We start from the raw sequence: 22,542 nt of genomic DNA, 5'->3' as shown, positions 1-22,542 counted from the left end.
AATCAACGCAGAAGACTTCTGTGAGCTCTGGTTACTATAAAGTGTGTGAGAATTTCCCCTACCAGCAATCAACCAATCAATCCTGCAGCAGACACAAGCTGGGTATCTTCAATTCAATTCTGACACTATCTACCTGGAGATAATGTCAGATCCTACAGGTTGAGGGCTCACTCCCACAAGACTGCCCCGACTTCAGATGCCAATCAAAAAAGCCCCAGGTTGCTTTACTTGTGCTTCTGACTGAACAACTAGAAATTAAGAGTTCCCATGACTCCCTCCTTGGATTTGGTTATTTGGCTAGTTCTGTTTCACAGAACTCAGGGAAACATGTTTACCATTTTATTATAAAGGATATTACAGAGGATACAGTTGAAGAGATGCATAGGGTGATTTATGCCCTCTCTGGGAGCACCGCCATCCAGGAATCTCCAAGTGTTTTGTTATTCATGTTCCCCTCTCTGGAAGTCCATGTAACCCAGTCCTTTTACGTTTTTGTGGCGGCTTTATTACGGAGGCATGATTGATCAAGTCGTGGGCCACTGATGATCTTAACCACCCCCAGAAGTTTGAGGGTGGGGCTGAAAGTCCCAACACCCTAATCACACTTGGTCTTTACTATGACCATTCCCCATCCTGAAGCTATCCAAGAGCCCCCAGCTATCAGTCAATTCATTAAAATATAAAAAGACATTCATCACTTTGGAAATTTCAACGATTTTAGGAGCTATATGGCTGGGAATGGGATGAAGACCAAATATATATATTTTACAATATCACAGGCTCTTTTTAAAGCCTGTTCTGTGTTACTGTTTCTTACGAGACATAAATGGAACCAAAGAAGGCATATTTATTAAATTTACAAATGTTATGTTAAAAGTGATCACTAGTATTTATCTGAAATTATGTCCTAAAACAAACAGGATAAAATTTAATAAGAATAAAATAAAAATTAAGATTTAAATACATGGAAGTATAGAAGTATAGACTATGTAAGGTGGAAGATATGGTTTAATTTAGCTCATGCAAAATGGAGTTGGGTGTTCTATTTGAATCTAGGTAGTGTGTTTGCTAAAAGAAAAACCTAATACAGATTTGGGAGGCCTTACTGGAGGGGTATGCTTAGATCAAAGGGGCAGCTGATTAGCATCTGGAGAACTGGAACTCAGTTCTTGGCCCACTGTATTTGAATGTTGTATTCCGAGTGTACAATTTAGAGAGGAGAACGAAAAATCAAAACACATTCAAAGCAGGGTGAGTAGTGTGACGATGACAGCTTATTATGTTATTTGAAAAAACACTGAAAAGAGAATTTTTGAAGAAATGTATTAGATATGTTGGTTACTTAATAGTTGCTCCTACTATTTCAAGGCTTGCAGTGTCTGTAAGAATGAGATTTGGCCAGGCGTGGTTGCTCACGCCTGTAATCCCAGCACTTTGGGAGGCCAAGGTGGGCGGATCATGAGGTCGGAAGTTCAAGACAAGCCTGGCCAACGTGGTGAAACCCCGTCTCTACTAAAAATACAAAAAGCCGGTGTGGTAGCACAGCCTGTAGTTCCAGCTACTCGGGAGGCTGAGGCAGGAGAATCGCTTGAACCTGGGAGGTGGAGGTTGCAGTAAGCTGAGACAGCACCACTGCACTCCAGCCTGGGCAACCCAGTGAGACTCTGTCTCCAAAAAAAAAAAAAAAAAAAAAAAAAAAAATGAGATTCATTTTGTGTGCTTCCTAGGGGCAGAACCAAGACCAGTGGTGTTAGAGAAGTTATTTGATGTTCATAAATGATAAAGTCTTTGGTGTTAACGCAGACCTGACTGTGTTAATTCTGGCGTCAGCATTGGCTTTGGCAAAAAGAAGGAAACTTCTGAGCTTCATCTTCCTAATGTGTTTAATAGGTATAATAAGGCTATTCTCATTTTAAGGCCTAGGAATAATGCATGTAAATTGCTTGGTTCCTGGCATAGGTAAATATTCAACAAATAATCATGGTTATATGTAACGATAAAAATAGAAACTTACAATACTAGAAATGTTCAAGTGGATAGTGGTCCGGTGGAAATATTGGAGCGAGGATTCCCACTTAAAATAGGGGACTGGACTTAGCCATTAGATCGATTCCAACTTTTAGAATGGTTTTCATGTCCACCTCGGCCTGTTAGCTCATTTCTCCCTGACTGTGCTTTATTTGCTTCACAAAGTAAGCAAGTCCAATCTCTCTTAACCAAGTTTAATTTATAGGCTTTCGTTTACTTCTGGAGCTCAACTGACTTTGAAGTTAGGAAAGCATGGGAGGGTGGAGGGGGAGTAGCTATGGCAATGAGGGGTTTTAAGAGAGAAAACAGTGTCCATGAGAAGATGGACTTCTCTTTTAGAGGCTCCATGGGTTACTCAGAGAGGAGGTTATGAGGGTTGGTTAAGGTACGAGAGGCACAAAGTAAAAGAAGCCTTCAAAACACATCAGGGCTTTTGGCAAGAGCTTTGTGAAAAATAGGCTCCCAGGCAGCAGGGCGAGGCGGGTCCGGACTTGCAGGCTGGCACTAAGGACCGGCAGTTGGGAGACTCCCAGGGACCCGATGGAGGGCCGTGGGCACCACCAGTTTACCGCATGGATTAGGAAGACAAAAAAAAAAAAAAAAAAAAAAAAGAGGAAAGTGACAAAAGGGGAAAATAGGTCCGAAGGCCAGAGGAGGAAGACGAAGGCTGGTTGGTCCTTTAGGTGCGGCTGTGCAGCCAGATCCGTGGTGTTGCAACCCGAGCGCTCCCTCCGCCCGGGGCGTCCTCCTCGCCGGGGGCGAAGCTCTCCACACGCTCTTTGCCGCTTCCCGCGCCTCCAGGCTGCTGGTCGGTCCTGCTAGGGCACTTCTGAAAACCCGTCGGCGGCTCGCAGCCTTGTTCCGACTTTGATCGCGGTCTTGATAACTTGGCTCAGCGCCCCGTCTCCTTTCCTCCGGTCCCCCTCCCGCCCACCCGGCCTCCTCGGCCGCTTAGCCTCCAGCGCCGGAGTCGATCAGAACTCCGAGGCGTGGCTGCCGCCAAGACCCGGAGAGCGGATCCCGTTCCTGGCCGCGCGGCGCGCGCTCGCCGGCCCGCTCGCTCGCTCCTCGCGCGGGCACTGGGCATGCGCGGCGCGCGGCTGGCGCTGGCCGCGAGCGGGCGGGCGGCTCCAGACTTCACAGGCAGCTGCGAGCGAGGCGGTCTCGCCCGGCGCGAGGCCGGCGCTGTGCTCGCCTCGGAGATTGCTTCTCTTCAGCTGGGCGCAGGAGGCGGCCCCGCGGCTCGGGGACGGCTGGCGGGGCGCGGATCAGGTTGTGGGGCTTTCTCCCGGCCGCCTCCCACCTCGCCTGGGCTCGCGGCGTCTCCGGGGAAAGCCGCGGCCCCGAGGGCGGATCCGAGGTAAGAGCCCCTTGGCGAAAGGCGCCGGTCCGGGGGTCCGGCGGCTTTGACTCTCTCTCGATTTTGAAAATCCGCCTTTGTGTGCTGGCATCGGAGCGGTGCCAGGCGCCGCGTCTGCCTCCCTTCACTTTGCTTTCAACTGGTGTTGGCAGCCAGGTGCGCGAGGGCGCTGCGGCCGGAGGCGTCCGCGCGCCGGGTCCGGGTGAGCCGCGGGGCCCGTGCAGACCCGCGCCCGGGACTCCCGGAGGCTGGGCAGGGAGGGTTCGCTGTGGCCCCGTGGTATTCCTGGTAACCTGAGCTTCAGCAGATAGATACACCTGCGCTCAGCTGGTCCGCCAGGCAACTGCAGACCGAGTATCCCGATCTGGGCTTATTATTTTAGACTTGGGGTTTGTGAGCTGCTCTCCCCACCCGCCTCAAATGGGGAGGGATTCTTTTCAAAATGACCCTTTAGGGCAGGGTCCCACCCTCGTTTACCCCCTCGAATTAAGCTAGCTCATCGTTTCGGAATCGTTTTCAATTCCTAATAGCTGTTGACTTTCTTAGCTTGCTCCACTTTACTCACCATTTTACTTTTGGGAAGACAGACGGCCATTCTCCGGTCGTGGTCAGTTCATGCATTTGGAATGGGTTTCCCCACCCATGTACCGCTGCTCTATCCCATGTTCTCACTCTTACTTTCTTCCTAGGACTACCTGTTTGCAAAATCATTGCAGCGATCGTTCTCCTGCAGTGTTTCTCAAATCCTTCTCCTCCTCCCATAGCGCCCGTAGTACTGTTGGAATCTCGCGGAGGGGCAGGACGCCTTGGTGTCAGGATTTGAAATCCGTAGACATCTAGAGCGGGGAAGCATTAGAAATTAGAATCCTCCTTTACGAAATATGTTTCAGTGAAATGTATACTGCTTCTCTTTTCAAGGTTTCTTGACTTAGTAAGGGGAAGGTAGAAGAGCTAATATGTTAGGATGAGTTCAGATAAAACTTGGTTTTAGATCAAGTTTTAAAGTGTCAAGAGTGTGATTTTTTTGGCTTTGTCATTTTTGGAAAATAGAGTTAGGATTCTGGGCAGGCGTCTTTATATTGAAAAAATAAAAGCAACTGTGTTGTGTATTGCCTCTAGTTTGTTTTCACTGAAAGGACTTTATTCTTCCACAGCTGCTTGGGTTCTGGAAAGTGAGCACTCGTAATGTAGATCATGTGTTAGTGAGTCTATTGGAATTAAAGTCAATGCAATCGTCTCTCTCCTAGTATAGATTTGTTGTTTGGGATCGGAGTTTTCTAAACGTGTTGCTGTACTTCTTAAGTTGCTGCTGTGGAAAATTTTTGGTCACGAATTGATGCTTCTACTTACAATTTGAAAGTTAAGACAGTATAGAATTGTCACATAAAGGGTAAGGTGGAATGTATCACAAATACAGTAGTGTTAATAGAACGCTTTTAGTGCAGAATGCACAGATTGAGGCTATAAAATTCCACCACAAGTCATTCACTTCATAGCAGGAAAAAAGAAGGAAAATACAATTTGCTTTTAATTCTACTATTCTGAGAAAACCACTGTTCACAGACTTGGTACATTCTCTTTGTAATTTTTTTTCACTTCCCAATGTCATTGAACATATATATATAGTAATTTCCAGTAAGTGTAATTTAACTTACACTATTAATAGCCCCACCCTTAATAGGGTGATGTTTCTTTTGTTTCCTATGAGGAAGCTAATGTGTAATTTTGAACACTTTGCTTGTTTGTGATCAAATATAAAGATACATTTTGTTTTTATTTCTAGTTTTTTCCTGCTTTCAAGATCTTATAGATACTGATTCTTTTCAGATGTTAGTTCTTTTCTATGCTATGGCATAGACTTGCTACTCTCTACTTTGTATTTATTACATTCCAAATCCTAGTTGTTTTCTTACACTCTACTTCACACCGTTTCCCCTACTGCTTTTTATTATTCTCTCTACTCTCCTCTTTCACTTACCTCTTCCAATTTTGCAGCAGCTCACTTGAACCAAGGGTTGTATAAGAAAACATAGTATCCAGAATAGGAAATGATAGCTCTTTACACTTGATCTTAGCCAAAAGGCTGAGAAGCCATGATAGCTTTTTAAAAGTTGTCTCTTTAAATACTCGAAGTTCTATTGGATGAATATTTTAGCATTGATTTATGTAGTACTGACATACAACTCAGATTTTCTGAGTTGTATGAAACATACTTGGTAGTTATGTGGATCATCACAAAACAACATAAGTTAATGATAGGTTACAAACTTTCGGACATCTGTAGAGGTATGTTGGAGAAAAAGTGGAATTTTAATTAAAGTACTCTGGCTATAGTAAGTCCCTCCTGGGAATTATTAATACTACATGAAATTGTTTGCAGCTGTTAGTGATTGAAAATATTTTTGTAAGAAAAATTCTGCAGTGGAATAGTTGCAAACATTTTAAGTTGAATATATGTAAGAAAGTGTGAGGGTCTTCAGTGCTTTACTACAACCTTCTCAGTATTTTCTAGATGCATTCTTAAATGGGATTTTAAACAATAGACCATATTTCTTAGAAGTTTTGGTTTTACAGGAAAGCTACAAATACAGTGTCTATGTACCCCCATAGCAGCTTACCCCCTTATTAATATCTTGTATTAGTATTCGTTACTATTAATGAACCAGTATCAGTACATTAGTATTAATCAAAGTTTATACTTTTTAAAAATATTTCCTTAACTTTTAATGTCCTTTTTCTGTTCCAGGACCCTACCATCCAGGACACTACTAAATGTATTTAGTTGTCATGCCTCTCTAGGCTCCTCTTGGCTGTGACAGTTTGCTAGATTTCTTGTTTTTGATGATGTTTGAGTAGTACTGGTCAGGTATTTTGTAGAATGCACTTTCATCGGAATTTATCTAACGTATTTTCTCATGATTAGACTGTGATTATAGGTTTTTGGTAGGAAGATCACAGAGGTAATATGCCATTTTCATCTTGTCATATCAAGGGTATATACTCTCAACATGATTTGTCACTGTGATACTCATCTTTATCACCTGGCTGAGGTTGTGTTTATCAGGTTTTTCTACTTTTCTTCCCCCTTTTCATGGTGTGCTCTTGGAAGTTACTGTGTATGTATAAGCCCATACTTAAGGAGTAGAGAGTTATGCTTCCCCCTTTGAGGGTGGAATATCTATATAAATTATTTGGATTTTTTTATGCATGAGAGATTTGTCTCTTCTCCTTCATTTGTTTATTCACTCAATTCATACTTATTTTGTTCTGGACTCATGGATATATATATATATACACACACACACACACACACATATATAAATATAAATCTATCTATCTAAATATTTTGGGTTATAATCCAATGCTATTTTATTTTGTTACAGCTTGGCTCCAGTGCCTCTTTGACATACTACAATCATTATGAGTTTTTTCCTTACTTTCTGGTACTATGAGATGTTCTAGGTTCATCTGTATATATCTTATCACAGTCCTAGAATCAGTCATGTCTCCAAGGAATTGATCATTTTGTTGGGGAATGTATTAGAAACCAAGATCTGGGTGCTAGGTGTGCTTGTTGCTACTGAGGTGTCATTGCTTCTAGGTTCTCTCATGTGACAAAGCAAGAAATACATGTGTGTATATGAACATATCTATACATATTTTTAATGTAACATTTTGAATCCATATTAAACTAACTATGAATTTATATTTATGTCTGTAATGCTAATTCATTACCACAGGTATCATTCTAGCTTTCTCCCCTTGTTTATATTTAAACTTACTCCAACAGTGAGAAGAAACCTGGCTTGCCTCATCTGCCATATGTTTGCTTAATCATTCATTTCTATCATAGACGTATAGCAGTATTGGAATTGTTAACCTGTGATCCCATGGGAAACAACTTTAGCATCAAGAGTACAGTGTTTTTGTACTCTTGCTTTAGCTTTTAGTCTCACAGTCTCTACTCATTTCTAGAGGTAGTCAGCTAAGCACCTTTCCTCTTATCCTTTTTAGTGAGATTGTTGTACACATTTATAATACAGTTAGATTTCTTTGTTACAATCTGCATTCCACCTTGGAATTCCTTGACCTTCTAACTAATTTGCTTATATTTGCATACATTAAGGTTTATCCTGTCCTGTGAAGTTCTTTGGGTTTTGATAAATGCATAATTTGGTGTGTCTATCCTTATAGAATCAGAGTATAATATGGAACAGTTTCAACACATTAAAAATCCTTTGTGCTTCATTCATCACCTCCTTCAGCCCCTCTCCCAGAATACCATGAATCCTTTTACCGTCTCTTTAGTTTTGACTTTTCCAGATGTTGTATAATTGGAATCATTCAGCCTTGCCAGACCGACTTCTTTTGTTTAGCAATACTCATTTAAGGTTCATCCATGTCGTCTTATGGTTTAATAGCTCATTTTTTTCTGTCATTATCAAATATATCATGGTTTGTTTATTCACCTATTGAAGGATACCTTAGTTGCTTCTAGTTTTTGGCAACTGTAAATGAAGCTGCTATTATTGGGTAGACATAAGTTCTCATATCCACTGGATAAATATCTAGGAGTGCAATTGCTGGATCATATAGTAAGATTATGGTTTGCTTTGTAAGAAATTGCCAAACTGCTTTCCAAAGTGGCTGTACTACTACATTCTTATCAGCAATGAATGTGAGTTCTTATTGCCCCACATCTTTGCTAGCATCTATTTTGTCAGCTTTTTACATTTCATCCATTCTAATAGGTGTGGAGTAATATGTCATTGTTACTTTGCTGTTTCCTAATGACATATGTATGGTGGTGACATCTTTTCACATGCCTTTTTTCATCTGTACATCTTCTGTGATGTGATGGCTGTTCAGATCTTTTGCCCACTTTTTAATGGGGTTGTTTTCTTATTGTTGAGTTTTAAGAGTTCTTTATACATTTTGTATCAGGCACTTTATCAGATATGTGTTTTATAAATATTTTCTCCCATTTGGTTTGTCTTTTTATTTTCTTAACAGTGTCTTTGTCAGAACAGATATCTTTAATTTTAATAAGGCCAACTTATCAATTTCATGGATAGGCTTTTGGTGTTGCATTTGAAAACTCATTGCCAAGGCTATCTAGTTTTTATCTTGTGTTTTTCCTAGAAGTTTTATAGTTTTGCATTTTACATCTAGGTATGTGATCCATTTAGAGTTAATTTTTATGAATGGTATAAGGTCTGTGTCTAGATTAACTTTTTTTGCATATGGATTCCTAGTTGTACCAGCACAAGTAAATGTGATTTTTAAATTAACAGATTATAAATTAGGTTTAGAATTGAAAGGAAAATGTTTTTATTAAATTTTTTATTACATGTTCTGTAAAATTACTTACCGTAAACATTTGAGAAATGACTTGGAAACTAATATGTAATACAGCATGTACTGTGTGCTGAGATTTGTGCCTAGACATTGTACATAATTCATTTCCCTCTTTTTTTTTTTCTAACTCAGAGATTCTTCTTCGTGAAAATGGGATTGTTAGTATAGAGTAATATCTGTCAGTTCTTTTAGATCTTATCATAGGAAATAATAGTTTGATTTTTCACAAAAAGGATCTGGAATAAAGAATTTGAAGGGTGTATGTTGAGAAGAGACAGTTGATATATATACCAGCTAGAAATCTGAGACTTAACTATATGGTCTTGAATCTTTTCCCATGCTATTTTTCCTGCTACAAGTGGCTTTTTTTAAGTACAGTTGATCCTCGAATAATGCAGGGGTTAGACGCACTGACCCCTGCCCAGTCGGAAATTTGTGTATAACTTTTGACTGCCCCAAAACTTAACTAGTAAGCCTTCTGTTGACTGGAAGCCTTACTGATAGCACAATATATTGACACATATTTTGTATGTTATACATATATTATACTGTATTCTTACAATAAAGTAAGATAGAGAAAAGAAAATTTTATTAGGAAAACCATAAGGAAGAGAAAATACATTTATAGTACTGTACTGTACTTAATGATATTGTAAGTTTTTGTCTGTTTACAAGATGAATCCTCCATCTGACAAGGTGGGGAATGGAGGGACAGGGCTGGAAACTGCAGCTGCAGATCTCAATCTGTGGAACATACCAAGCAATTCAACTTTATCTCATAATGTCATAACTTTTCTCTGTTCCTTGGGAGCATTTCCAGCATCTTTGGTGGAATATTTTCATTCAAGGTTTATGGTATTGTCCTAAACAGGATGAAAAATACAAGAGAACAGTGAGAAATCATTTTTTACTGTAATACGCAATTTACTGGAGAGATGAACTGCTCACATGGAGATGATTAACATCACACAGTGGATTAAGCAGATACACACAACACTTGAGCTCACTATAGTAACAACAGGAGGTGACTATGAAATTATTAAAATAGTACAGTATGTGCTACAGCTAATTTTATGCAGTTAGGACTTAATACTGCATCTTTACATTTGTTTACATTTCTCTTGACTGCGAATGATACTGTGTATTGTATGTGTGCATGGGCACATAAGTTTTGATACCTTTTAGTTTTTTCTAATAAAAAATTAAATGGTTACTGCCATAAAATGATGAAGTAGACTAGTATCTATCTATATATATTACGCATTCATGACATACCTTTTTTCTTAACTTGTTTTTTGTTATCTGGGCTACATGGTTTGTCTGTGTTTTTGTTGTATTTATTTATTTAAAAAAAAAAAAGGCGGAGACAGTCTCATTCTGTCATCCAGGCTGGAGTGCAGTGGTACAATCTTGGGCTCACTGCAGCCTCAGCTTCCCAGGCCCAGGTGATCCTCCCCACCCAGCCTTCTGTACAGCTGGAACCATAGGCATGTACCAGCAGGCCTGGCTAATGTATTCATTTATTTGCAGAGACAGGATCTGTCTGTGTTGTCCAGGATGGTCTTGAACTCCTAGGCTCAAGCAAGCCTTCCAAGTTGGCCTCCCAAAGTGCTGGTATTACAGGCATGAGCCACCACATCCAGCCTGTGTGTTTTTAAATCGTCACAAATCTCCAAAATGTTTTCCAAATATATTGAAAAGAAAAAATCTGTTTATAAGCGGACCCATGTAGTTCAAACCTGTCTTTTCAAAGGTCAAATGTACCTCTCTTTTGGTATACATTTTGTGTTATTGACATTGTGGTGTACTATGGTTTGCATATTTGTCCCCTCCAAAACTCACGTTGAAATTTGATCCTCCGTGTGGCAGTGTTGAGAGGTGAGTCCTTTAAGAAATGATCGATCCGTTCATGAATTAATGGATTAAGGGGTTATCATGGGAGTGGGACTGGTGGCTTTGTAAGAAAAGGAGAGACTTGAGTGGGTACATGAGCACACTCAGCTCCCTTGCCATGTGTGCTCTGTTCTTGGAGAGTCCCTACCAGCAAGAAGGCTCTCACCAGATGTAGCCCCTCGACCGTGGACTTCTCAACCTCTGTAACTGTAAGACATAAATTCATTGTCTTTAGAAATTACCCATTTCAGGTATTCTGTTATAAGCAACAGAAAACAGAGTAAGACAGGATTAGAAATATTTATATTGTTGCACTAAAGTTAGAACCAGTAGTCTTCAAGCAGCAGGTGGAGCAGCTCACGTAACTGTACCTTTTGTGTGGCAGGTGTTACACACATTATCTCCTTTAACTCTTACAAGAGGCGTTTCAGACATGTTTCTTTCTTTCTTTTTTTTCTTTTTGAGATGGAATCTTACTCTGTCACCCAGGCTGGAGTGCAGTGGCGCGATCTTGGCTCAACGCAACTTCCGCCTCCCGGATTCAAGTGATTCTCCTGCCTCAGCCTCCTGAGTAGCTGGGATTACAGGCGCATGCCACCATGCTCAGTTAATTTTTGTATTTTTGTAGAAACGGGGTTTTACCGTGTTGGTCAGGCTGGTCTCTAACTCCTGACCTCGTGATCCATCCGCCTCGTCCTCCCAAAGTGCTGAGATTACAGGCGTGAGCCACTGTGCCTGGCTAGCAGGTTTCTTTATCTCTGAATTACAGATAAAGGAATAGGCTCAGAAAAATAAAGCAACTTGTGTCACACATGGGGAGAAAGGGACAGGATTGGGATAAGAACCCTGACCAGACTCCAAAATCCATGCTCTTTCCACTTGGTCGTGCTGCCACTTATAAAAGAATAAGGGCAAGGATGATACCAGGGTGTCCTTAATTATGTTCTTTTCTCTAATACTATGCTATATACTTACTCAAATGATTACTGAGCTAATTAAGAATAGCTAAAAAGACTGTATATTTAAGCTCCACGAAGATGCTTCTAGCTTTGTTTTCTATTGACTCTCTATGTCCCACTGACCAGAGGTGTGTGGTGATGGAACATGGTTGTAAAGAATGATGTTCTTTTAAAGAGAAAAACTTGTGGGGATTAGTCAAAATAAAACAGATAATGGTAGCTTTAGCTAGTTGTTTATGCCTTTCCCCCACTAGATTTAAAGCTGCTCAAGGGCAGGGAACTGAATCAGTTATCTTTAAGTTTCCCAAGGTAGTGCAGCACAATACACTGTGTATGACATACTCACAAAAGGCTTGCTGAATGAAATTAGCATTTATTATCATACTTTAATGTAAATACTTAAAAGGAGATGAGTTTTCTTCACAGAGGAAGTTGAGCATTACTACATTTCATTTGTTTATTCATTCATCTTTTATTGAGTGTTTGTTGAGTTTGTGCTCTGTGCCAGACACCAGGAATACAAAGCTGAGTAGGATCTCTGCCTTTTGTTGCCAGAGGCTTAGAGAATGGAGGCAGCCAGACAACCGTTTTAGTAGTGTGGACCTAAAGGAAGTATATATTTAAAAAAAAAAAATAGACTTTGGAATCAGACTTTATCTGCCTTAGTTTTCTTATCTAAGAAGTGGAGGATGTTAAATGAAAAGTGTGTGTGCTTCTGTGTGTGTGTGTGTGTGTGTGTGTGTGTGTGTATGTGTGTGTGTATGTATCCCAGCACATAGCAGAAAGGAGAGCCTCACTGTGGCTGAGGGAGTCAGAAAAGTCTTTATTGGGGAAGATGATGTTTGAGTCTCATAGAATGAATTTTTGAGGCAAAGCAAGACACTCATCTCTCTCGAGTTATAAAGATCCCAGCACTTTCGGAGGCCAAGGCAGGTGGATCATCTGAAGTCAGGAGTTCGAGACCAGCCTGACCAACATGTTGAAACCCTGTTTCTACTAAAAATACAGAAATTAGCCAGGCAAGCTACTTGGGAGGCTGAGACAGGAGAATCGCTTGAACCTGGGAGGTGGAGGTTGCAGTGAGCCAAGATCGCACCACTACACTCCAGCCTGGGCAACAAACAGTGAAACTCTATCTCAAAAAAAAAAAAAAGATGAATATGTTTGACATATGCAGAATAGGTTGGCATGATGGGAGTGGTGGGACATTCTGCACATTCCCACATTCAGAACTTACAGTATTATTAGAAAGAACTGAATGAGCAGTTATTTTTCATTTTTGTAAGTAACAATATAATAGAGTATTCATTAATTGTAGCAGAAGAGAATAAAAAAGACACCAAATCTGTTTAAGAATTGCGTGAATCTGCTCTTCTAGTCATATGGCTTTCTAAATATAGCTCTTTATGTAGCAAGTAAATTCATGTGTTCTTTTTCAGTCCTGTGATACTGAAGTAATTATAAGGAATTTAAGAAAGAGAACTTGAATGTTTTGGGTAAAATTGGAGGTCCTGTTTCAAACCATTCTTACATTTAGTAGCATTGCAACAAAACAGTGTAATGATCTATGAAGCCAGGATCTAGTCCTGGCTAGCTAAGCCTATCTAAAATTGATGTCTTAATAGACTATTAGGCCTATCTAAAATTCTAAGCCATAAACAGTTTCTGAACAGAACCTGAAACGTACTATTTAGGAATGTACTAAAAAACAACTTGTTAAATGAATTATATGCTTAATAAAAGGTCAGAGTTCTATAATTGAAAAATTGTGACTTTAATATAAGGGGAGAAGAAAAAGAGAAAAATAGTGAGAATAAAAGATTGATAGAAGAAGGAGAAGTTTGTACTTGAAAAACATGTTTCAAGTCCTTAATTGAGGGCTGTTGAGTTATCTTTTGTTAGCATCGGTAGAATATTACTTATTCCTGATTATAGAAATACATATATATTATTGAGATATTTGTTGGTTTAATGCAGCAATAGAATGTATCTAGTATCTAAGGTGGAAAAACAAAGCTGCAAATAAAAATATGTGTAAAATCTATCCCTTTTGAAAACACATTGAATACAATTTATCTAATCTTCTACAATAATTTTGACATTTAAAGTTGATGGTAATTTTAGACCTGAATGTACAATAAGATGATTTTAAGTACTCTTTTAGAATTTAAAGAAAGATATACTTTTGATGATAGAGATAGAAGACACATTTAACTGCTTCGCTAGTGAATAGTCTGTTACACTTTAAAATCTTGCTTTGCTTTCTGTTTTGGGGGCTTGAATTTCTTGAAATTCATTTTGTGAGCAACTTGGTAAATGGATGACTTATTTTCTGTCTGGGCATGCAAACTCTGCATTTGATAGTTTCTTTCATATATGGAAGAAATGAAAACATTACTACCACTAAATAGATGTACTACCTTTATTCCCTCCATAAAGGCACGAGCAGCTTGTTTATGTTTATATGCTTGTGTAAGTAATCTCCAATTTCTCTTTGCACTGTGTTTTCAAAACTTCAACTGTTTTATGACAAACTATACATATTTGGGAGTTTACAAATGTTATTCTTTAATCCAGGAATGTTGATTTTTGAAACCCTATCTTCAGATTGAGTTGTCTTTATTGTTTTAGTGTTTATCTGTATTGTCAGAACCTTAGTTGTGTTGTCTATTTTCAAAAAAGTCCTGTGTACTATAAACTGCAGTGTTATTTATTTATTTTTTACACATCAAGATCCTTTTAGTTGAGAGAACATTAATTTTGTCAGTAGTTCTTTTATTTAGCTCCTTTGTGGGGCCTTGTTAGATTCTGAATAATTTAACAGCAACGGAATCCTTACTGTGATAAAAATCTGGTCATTGGTCCAATACTTGTAGCATTATTCACATGATACTCATGCATGCAAAGGTGTGGGTTTAATGCATATGCCTGAAGAATGTGTCTCAGAGTGTTCTTAATCATTGTTGAAAATCGCCCTCTAAAGATTTTAGTTTGCATTAATTCTCAGATTTGCTTAAAGTATTACCACTTCTATTTTAAGATGAATAATCCATGATGGCCAACCCTGAACAGTAAGTGTGAGAAGAATTTGAAGAATTATAACTTCATTTAAATTTAGGAATAATCAGATCTATATTTTTGTATATTTGTATGTTTGCTATATTTGCAGAATTACAGAATAAATTGTCTAAAGCGTCATATTTCTTTTTATGTTTTTTTTTATACTTCTTACCCAGACTGTTGAAACAAAAAGTTTCAGCCCTAGTTCCTACAACATCCATATACTTTGTCTATATTTCACATTTTTCAGTTTTTATCTTGAGACTTGCTAACTTTCCATGGTCTTGTCAAAAAAAGTCTTCTACCACTCTTGAAGTAGATGAATAACCATGTGGGCTTTCCTTTATCACCCTCTTCCCCAATTCTTTTCCTCCTCCCAGCTGTTTCTTCTCCTTTAGCTCTTTTCTGACACCCTTTTTCAATCCTCAGATGGCTTTAATAGAAAAGTGGATTTTTTCATAACTTTGATAGCTTTCCAATTACTATTCTAACTCTTTCTCACTGCCTGGTGAGATCTCAGTCATGGAGAGAGAAGTCTGAATAAAAGAGACATTCATAGTGGTTATGACAGTGAAGGTTAAGTTTAGGCTGCTAGGCAGTTTGAAACAAAGGAGGGATTGAAACCTTCATCACCTTTACCTTATTTGGGTAGTAAGTAAGTGATTTTGGAAATAGTAAAATCTCATTATGAAGAGAGTGAAATCTAGTCCAGAATAAATGTGTTTACAGTGCTTAACTTTAACTGGAATTCATCTTAACACCATTCAGTTTTTATACTGATTAGGAAGGCCCACCGTGGTTTTGTTCATATATTAGAACGTATGCTGCTGGGTTTTTTGTGGGTTTTCTTTTTTGACAATTTGCTTTGTAGGTGCCCCTTATCACTGTAGGTAATTTTAGAATTTGAATTAAAATATACCTTGAGTTATATAGTATAAAAAATAATTTTATATAGGCTACTCCATGGCATTGTAAAGAGTCTTAAAATAGATATAAAAGTCTCTTCGTCTTACCTCCAGTGTCCTCCCTCCACCTATATCTGTTATCTCTAGTTATTTCCATCTTTTCTCTCTGCCAGGCAGTTAATGAAATACTGGAAAAATGATTTTGTCAGCTCTCATTGGAGTGTAGGATAAAAGACTACCAAGCCAATGGCTACCAATTACATTTTGTGTTATGTTTATGGTTTTCAAAGGCATTGATGTAATCAAGCTATTGTTAATGGGAAATATGAAATTTTCAATAAGATTTGAAACTAATGGATACAGTGGTAAAATGATTGGGAAAACAGCGGTGGTAGAATCTGATATAGAAATAGTTTGGTTGTAGCAGTAAAATAGTTTTGGTGGTAGCAGGGAAACAGTAAAATTTCTCAAGAAACCATAAGCCATTTTTACAAATACTTTGCTGTTCATGAGCTACATCTAGGGAACTTTGATTATATGCTGTAAGAAACAATATATTATTTAATTTAAGTGTATATTAAATAAGGATTCAATAAATAACTGCAAAATAAGAGACTGAGTTTTGAACATGGGAATTCCTGTTCTTGCAAGATTGAGCCAGACATTTCTAGCTAACATTGACTTTATTAGGCAAATGTGTACATCAGTTGGGTTTTGGGCATTAGGTGTAACAAATGCTTGCTAATGCATAGAGTCTCATCTAGGTCTGTGTTAGTTAGTTCCTGAGAGAGTGGATGTGAACTTCAGCGGAAGGCTTTTAGATTCGGTTACTCACTTAAGCCAGCTGTTTTTTCTCGCTTCCAAAAGAGTACCAGATTGCTCCTTTGAGGGGCTGACTTGAGAACATGGCTAAACTTTTAAGGCTAGAGAAACTAGTTTAGCCAGAAGTGTATTATTTTCCCCTGAAATTACATTCAAAAGCTTCTAGCTGTGATCATTTCAGCTGCTTCTTCCTCCCTTTCTAATTATTCTTGCTATTTCTGTTAATGATATCAACCATACCAGTCATTGGAAAGGATAATACTTGGGCAAAAATTTCTTTTAAAAGAAAAATTGTAGGAGAGAAATGTGTACACAAATGCATATTGAATATAATAAAGTACATATCGAGCTGTCCTTTGTATGTGAAGGTGAGTTTTGTTGTAGTGGTGTTATATCTTGTTTGATTCATTTCAGCTTTTGCCATTGTTCTTTCTTGTGATATGCATAAATGAGGTCGGAATTTTGCTAAATCATTATCAGGCCTATTGGTTTAATGCAACCCAATCTAGTTTCTTTATCTAACAGTCCTGGACATATACAGCTTTACCTAATAGAAAATAATTTGGTTTCAGTTAATGAAGTTTATCTGTCAATAAAGAAATATTAAATAAGTGCCTATTAAGTGCTAGTACTAAATAATGAGAATACTCTTAACTGACAAGATAGACAAATTCTTATCCTTACTGACTGTGCGATGTTAGACGCTTAAATGAAAAGAAGCATAAAAACTTAACAGAAGCATCAGGTTCTAGGTAAGGGCTTAAAAATGTAGAAAACAAAGGATAATCTTTTTGGCTTTCACCCTCTCTTAATTTCTATTCACATTTTTTCCTATTCAAATGCAAAGATATTCACATTTTGTATTGTTTTTCTACATATACTGATACTGTAGATTTATAAAATGAGTCTATTTACAAATTACATACATTTTACAATTTTCCACAGAGGAACATTGGTAATTTATGAGCTCTGGGGAAAATTACAGTATACCAGTACTCCCTTTGAAAGAGTCTAAACTATTAAGGTCAATTTAAGATCAGACCAGCCAGACAAGTGTGGTTTAGGTCATTTTTATATATAGTATTCAGTATTTTTTCCTGGAAACTTTTGGGAGTGAATAATCCATTATTCATAAACTGAAGTCATATTTAACACCTTAGGCTGATTGCAAAGTGTTAAGCCTTAGAGATGGGGAAAATTCTGTTGTCTTGAATTTTGAATGTGGGTAACTTTAAGACTGTCATATGAATTGCCAAGTTGCAAAATTGTTTTTGCTTTTCACTTGCAAGCAAGAAAAATGTAGACTCCTCCTTCCTTAGTGGAGCCAAGTGCATTCTAACACACCTCTCAAATTACACACCATTGAAATGATACTCACAATGGGTTTGGCTCATGTGTTTCTAGTTAGCTACTATGAATGAAAGATTCATAACTATCTGTTTCAGAAAACTTCTTTATTTGCACTGCAGGGAGCTTAATTGTTTGTTAGCAGGGTCAAGAATTGCTTTTAAATGCTAAGTTAGCATATATGGGTTGGGCCATTATACACTGAACTAAAAAAAGATTTCTATGCACAAAGAAGGCTTTAGATAAATATTTGTCAAATCATTGATTACTTTGTCGACTGTGGAAGAATAAAAGTCCCTGAGTTTTCCCACCTTCTTGGTAATTTGGACCAAATATTTTGGTCAGTATTATTTAAAAAACCCTATAACCTTTCCCTTATGTTGCCTGTTGAGCATTGTAGAACACAGGATCACAGGGAGGAGGAAGTCATTCATACTTACTAGACAGATGGTTGGCAACCTTGTGATCTAATAATTTTCCAAGTTCTGTCTACCTAACTGAAGAGCTGTTTACTCTTTGCTTAAATAAAACTAGGCCTGTATGCAAGTTGGCAGTGGGTGAGGTGAAGGAGGGGTGGTAGATATATAAATTCACCTCTGCAGTTTTACCAAATCTGTAGCATACAAGCACTTCTTTTCTAAAAGAAAAAAATTATTAGTTCCTCATTTTGGTTGTTCCTTCTTATTTGTGGCTCAAGCAAACTATTCCCAGAGAATCTTTTTTAAAATTGATGACACACTAAAAATTAGTTATTTTTGAAGATTTTTTTTCAAAGGTAGTGTTTAAATATATTGGTAAAAGATGGTGGAATCATTTTCCTGCTTTTCTGTAGCAAAGTAGTTTGTACATTTCTGGTGACAGTTGTTCCATTATCCAAAGAAAATGAGGCTTAAAAAATTTTTTTTTAACAAATATTTATGAATGCATGTAATTGATTATGTTTATTAAAGTCACAAAAGATTTCTAGCCTTTCTTATAAATTTTATAAATCACTACTGCAAAAATGAGAGAGAATTATAGTTACCACTGTGAATTATTTTTATTTGGTCAGACATTGACTTTTCCTGATTGCCACCTTGTCACTCTGTTTACTAGACACAGATAGGAACTTCTTTCTTCTCCCTGTGATATGCTTTTGATTCATGTCATATGCTGTCAAAATAATGTTGTCCTGAGATTATTTGCTGGAGTGATAAAACTGATGCAGACTGTGTCAGCTAGGCTTATTCATATCACATCATTCTTTCTAATAAGTACTTAAAATACTTAGTTGCTTCTTCTACTGCATCATGTCTCTCTTCCTATCCCCAAAGCTTTTTTTTTTTTTGGTTTTAAATCTCTCTCCATCATGTCTTAAAGGGGCTGGTAAACCCAGTTCTGAAATAGTTTATATATCTATCTCTCTTTAACACATCATTTGGTTCCATGCATATATTTAATACCAGACTGTATCAGGGTATCCCCATTCATTTCCTTCTTCTTCTGAGGATGATTGAAATTTTGTGGCTTCATGATTGCCTTCTAATTTTCAACTTGACTTAAACCAGAGGATAGTAAGAGAATAATTAATTATCAACATTAATAACATTAGAATCTAATTTTAATAATCCTGGCCTCTGTTGCAAAATGTATTATGGAGTCAGTTTAAAATGTGATTCTTCTCTCTTATATGTATCTCTGTTCAAGTGTGTATGTAGTAAGCTCTTGGAGTTTAAATGTGTCTTGGTGAGATATTCTGCATATATGGAACATAGTCTCTTAACATCCTCTTGCTGCTGCCTTATTTCTGTCTTGTTTTCACCTATGATTCTTGAAGAGAAGCTTAATGTCTATGGTTTCCTCTTCACTTCTCCTACATTATTCAGCCCACTGTGGTCTGGCACTGAGCTTATGTCTGTAGGTCATCTGCCGTCTTCTAAAAGCTAAACCAAAAGGAAAATGTTTAGTTTTTACTTGATTTTGCTGTAGCATTTACCTGTAAACTCTTTGAGGACATAAACTGTGTTTCGTTCACTATTGAATTTTTACCATCTAGGGTTTCTGGTACTTTGTAGACCTGTCTATTTGCTGAATAAATGTATGTTAGTAATGATTTTTTGCCTTCTTTTAAATAAAAAGAATATTCTCTTCCTTTGGCTCCGGTGGTGATACTATTCTTTCCTGATTAACATCTCCCTCTGCTTTGTTATTCATCTACACTTAGATGTTAATTTAGAAGCTCTGCTACTTGGGATGGAATAGGTATCCGTAATTCTTCCTAAGTAAAAGTCTCAAGTAAGTTCTAGCACCATCTGTTGGCAGCACTGGGTGCCTCAGTTCATGGTTTTGTGCATTCTCAGAACACTCACAAGTTGAAAAGTTTCTAGATTTTTCCGGAATTATTTTCTCATCCCTCATCTCATTTCATGTTACATCCTAAGTTTCATTCACTTCTTAGGTGACCTCAGTGTTTCGTTTAGAACGGTTACTCTCTATTCTTCAGCTAATGACTCTCTTGCGAGCTCTATTTATGACAGAACCTGAATATCAAACAGGCCCCTTAGATTTCACATTTCCCAGAATAAATTTGTTGCTTTTAGTCTGGCTGCCTCATCTCTTTCTGTCCCTCTACATGGAGTGACTTTTATCCAAATGACCACCTTAGAAATCTGCATTTTTTCTGGACTCTTTTTCTTACCCATTTTTCTGCCCCACCTTTATGTGATCAGTCATCAAATCTTTTTGATTCTTATTTGCAAATGGCTGACAGAGGCCCTCTCCTCTTCCATCTCTCACTGCTAATCATGTTACTACCTTGCTTAAAATTCTTCAGTGGTTCCTCATATGCTCATTAGAGTGGTACAAATGAAGGCTGTCTGTGAAGGAGTCCCTTCTTTCCTTTCCAGTCACATTTCTTTTTTCTGCTCTTTTACTCCACACATGCTGTAATAATGAGAATTCCCTGGACACACATAGCCTTACTCTTCTGTAAATTTGCATATACTCTTCCCTCTGTGTGAAGTTTCCTCTTTGTCAACCTCATCATATGGCAAACCACTCATTATTTTATATTCAGCTTAAAGATTACTTTCCTGGAAAAAAAATTAGTCATCGCTTCCTTGTGCCCAAATTATAGAATCTCATATTAAAGTAGTTACTATGTTGCTTTTTATGGGTTACTTTACTTGTGTTTCTCTCTAACCAGTCTGTAAGCACTTGGAAGTAAGGAATGTGTCTGAATAATCTTTTGTCTCTTGTCCCTTAGCACAATGATGGCTGCACAATATATACTCGGTTTTTTTAAAATATTTGTTCAACGAATGAATAGTTAAAATGGTTTTTGGTGCTAGTGAGATTCTAGTCCCTGATCTACATATAAACAAACTATGATAAAAAAGCTGAGCAGAATTCATTCACTATTTGACCATTTAACTTGCCTTCTTTCCTAGCACATCTGAAGGTAAAATTGTGAGACAGATGCAGTGTGTCTACAATACCGTTCAATTTCTCCATCTCTTATAGTTTGCACTTTGTGTTTAGAGAAAGCTTACTCTTACATTCAGTGGCTTAATGCCTGGAGTTCAAAAGAAAAGTTATGATCAGATGACACTTGAGTTTTGTGTTTTCTTTGTCACTTGGATGACTTCTAGCCGTTTTCTCTAATTCATTTTTAAAGCTTTTTTAAAAATGGAGAAAAGAATGAACAAAATATGGGATGACATCTTTATGATAATCTCATTTGAGTTCATTATTAGATCACACAAAATAGTTTTCCCCCTTTCTTTTTTGTATTTTGAAATTAGCCCTCAATATTGCCACAAATAATTCTTTATAGTGAATAATCTACAAATATAGTTCAGTTCTAGAGAGAATTTCTTTTCTTTTTCTTTTTTTAAAGAGACAGTCTTGCTCTGTCACCTAGGCTGGAGTGCAGTGCAATCATAGGGAGAATTTCTAGCCCGTTAGAAGAACACATCCATGACCCCTTCTCCTTTACCTGCCATATCCAACTAATTGCCAAATTCTGCTGCTTTCACATTAAAGTTAACCCTAGCCTTTGCCCCTTCTGTTCAGTTTTTCACTATTTTAAGGCCATATGACCATTTTCTTAAATGATTGCCTCCTGAATGTCTCTGTATCTGCCTCTGTCCTACTGTCCTACTTCAATTCATGTTAATTCCTACTTTCAGATCAGTCTTTGTAAAGCTGAGTTCAGATGATGTCAGTCCGTTGCTTTAAAAACTGCTAACAGAGTTTCCTTTTCAGGCTCTTCACAACATGGTGACTTTCTTTAATTTTAGCCCCACTACTCCCTTTCCTATAAATTACTCATTACCCAAAGTGAGGTACTATACACTTCCATCTGTACACTTCAGTTTTCCCAGTTTCTGCTTCAGTGTCTCTCTTGTCTATACTTGGAATAACTTTTTAATTTATCTCCCTATACAAATTTAATCTATCAGTTAATGTCTAGTTTATCTGCCATTATAGAATAATCTGCTTTCTTTGGTACCTCCCCCACTTAATATTTTTTTCCTCAGGATCTCTTATGCACTTATTTTCTTTTGTGTACCGCAGTTTATATGTGTGTGTGTGTGTGTGTGTGTATCTTACCTGATACCAGGTATCAAGCTTCTCTAAGGTAGCTTCCATATCTGATTTTTACTTTCAGACAGGCTGCAAAGCCTGGAGTGGTGCTTTTGTGTGATAGAAGCTCAATGTGTATTTGTTAAATGCTGAAATAAATGAATTTTTGTCTTGCATCTTGAGATTTGTGCCAGTGGCGCCCCAACTCTCAATATGAAAAGGAACTACTGACCACAGCTTTTAC

At 37.8% G+C, this 22,542-nt stretch overlaps 1 protein-coding gene across 1 annotated transcript in view; it reads left to right on the top strand.

Annotated features, from left to right (window-relative positions):
- Window positions 1-3,160: 3,160 nt before the first annotated feature.
- The window catches only part of EPS8 (EGFR pathway substrate 8, signaling adaptor), a 168,638-nt gene continuing 149,256 nt past the window's right edge, over window positions 3,161-22,542 (top strand). The window contains exon 1 of the mRNA XM_012447669.2: window positions 3,161-3,388. The gene's annotated coding sequence lies outside the window, so the exon portion shown is untranslated. The remainder of the gene's footprint in view (window positions 3,389-22,542) is intronic.

The sequence above is a fragment of the Aotus nancymaae genome, unplaced genomic scaffold, assembly GCF_030222135.1.
Source record: "Aotus nancymaae isolate 86718 unplaced genomic scaffold, 86718_ANA_hifiasm-v0.15.2.pri h1tg000016l, whole genome shotgun sequence".
NCBI lineage: Eukaryota > Metazoa > Chordata > Mammalia > Primates > Aotidae > Aotus > Aotus nancymaae.
This window is presented reverse-complemented; position numbering and strand designations above follow the sequence as displayed.